Raw genomic sequence first — 2,588 nt, 5'->3', positions numbered from 1 at the left:
CCAGTGGAACTTCAAAATCGTTAAAATTCATGGCTCCCGCCGCATTGCACGGGTACACAACTAGTAATTAATCAATATGTATATAAATTGTCGGATTTTTAATATTTGATTTAAATTGTGACGTAGAAATTCCACACGCCGATTTCGTCGAACAAAGCTATGTATGTATACATCTTTTCCACAAATAGTAACTGTCACTTCCTAGCCATTTTTGTCGTTTTATAATTAATGCCCTAAAAAACTTAATATAATTTGTTTGAATATTATATATAGGGGAGTGCTAATGGCACCCCCTTTCATGTCAGAATCAGATCATTTCAAGCATTGAGAATGTAAAAAATATGTATTGATGTTGATGTGTGTGAGAAAGAAATTCATGGATAGAGGTGCATTAAGCAATGCATAAGGGTGTATTTAGCCCACCCCTATATATATTTAAAGAAACTTAATTAAAATAATTATGTCTTGACCATTTTTCGTTACGAATTACATAAATGTCATTCTCTTTGTAATTTTCAGGTCCGTAAATTAACGACACAAAAAAATCATTTTTTAACCAAATGTGTGTGAAAAAGTAAACTTTTGTAGTGGACATGGGTGGAAATGTAATTTTTTTTTTGCGGATGTAGGCGAAAAATATATATTATTTTGTCGTTTAAGTAGGTCCGTAATTCGAAGGAAGTGATATTTGTGTAATTCTTAAAAAGAACTGAGTAAGAGGTGAAGACTTGGGATCATATGAGACTAAGACTTTTTCGTGAGACCCGTAAGACCAATTCTCAACCCTTGGATTAGATCTACAATCTCAATATTCATAATCACAAAATTGCCACGAGATTTCTCAATAATTACAAAATTGTCACCGTGCAATTTTAGACCATTAGATCGTTACCTTATAAAGTTGATCAATGAATATAAATTGGTCTCACGAAAAACCCTTGGTCTCACGTGAACCCAACCCAAGAGGTGAAAACCGTATGATTAAAATGACTATTTTGATTAATTTTTTTATTTTTAATTGTATGTTCTTAATGACACAATTACAAATTTGGTCCATGTGGTATGTTAAAAGTAAAACTTTTCACTCTCGTAGTTTTAAAATTACATGATAGCCATTGTAGTTTGTAAAAACGTTTGGAGTTGATCCATTTATCTAGCAACCGTTACAAAAAAAATTAAATAAGAGGGCATTTTTGTCCTTTTATCGATTTTTTTGTCCTTTATCTAATCAAAAAACATAAAATTGATAAAGGAACAAAAATACTCTTTATTTCCGGTGCAAGACTTTGTATCATGGTACTAACTTATTTAATAATTCATTAGTTTTTAATTTTTTTTATGTATTAAATAATAAACTTTGAAGCTTTAACTATTTTGTTTGAACATTTAAATGCAAAAGATGTTAACTCAAAAATTGAACATGATGACAAATTTCATATATGTAACTTGAAGTTTGTACAAAACCAATACCAACATATATCAATCGAAAAAAGTTGGTACCGAGTACAATTGATTGATACATGGTATAAGATTTTACATACTAATTATAATTACTTGATATACGGTATTGGAGAAAAAAACTTGATACCGTACCAAATGCACCTTTTATTATTTAAAATAACAATTATTTATAAAAAAAACTTGGGATTAAAAATATGTGAGAATAGTATAAAATTAAAAACACCAAGTACAAGTATACATGAAAAAGATATGTTTGGTCTTTCCAAAGTTGTTTGACACTTTGTGTGTTTCCTATTTTGAACCCAAATTTAAATTCAATTTTCTTCTTTCTCTAGAAATAAACTAAAATTTGAAGCAACAATATCAGAAAGGGTTTCAGATCTTACATGTACCCCACCCTAACCCTTCAACTTTATGGGTTTAGAAATTAAACATGTGTACAATTATTTTTCCATTCTATCTTATTAGTACATCATATTAACTTTCAACTTTAAACATTAGTTGACTTGTAAAATAATCATACAAACTAATTATTCAAGGCTAAACTAATGTTTCAAAATTGTGATTCACCCACGTTGCGTCGTGCAGATACACCACTAGTGTGTGTGTGTATATATATATATATATATATATATGATAACTGATTTTTTATTCGTTCTATCAATGAGGTTGCTTGAAAGTAAATGTTTAGAAGAGAATCTCTTGGAGATGAAAGTAATCTTTTTATTTTTTAAAAAAATTTAAAATTTTTATTAAAGATTCAATGGTCATGAAAGAATCTGAATGGGTGACTTTTAGAGAGCAAAGTCAAGTTGATGGACTGCTTTTTAAAATTAAAAATAAATAAATACATGTAGAAAATGAAATATGGTTTATAGGGCTTCAAACGTCTTTATCTTCAAGACAAGATACATGTCATGTCTACGTTTAGGTTTGACAAAATAGATAGACCAGTTGGGCAAAATGACAAGTTAAATGGACCCTTTTTCCTTTTAGTTGCATTTTTTTAATTTTATTATTAATAAAATACAATTTAAATTGAATTATTCTTGTAGGCGTATGCCTCGTATGGTTAATACTAATATTTTCAGTTTTTATTTTCGAATTATGTAAATAAGAGTGGTGAT

The sequence above is a fragment of the Cynara cardunculus genome (assembly GCF_001531365.2).
Source record: "Cynara cardunculus var. scolymus isolate 2C chromosome LG 7, CcrdV1, whole genome shotgun sequence".
Taxonomy (NCBI): domain Eukaryota; kingdom Viridiplantae; phylum Streptophyta; class Magnoliopsida; order Asterales; family Asteraceae; genus Cynara; species Cynara cardunculus.
The sequence above is the reverse complement of the archived record's forward strand: the minus strand, read 5'-3'. Positions refer to the sequence as shown.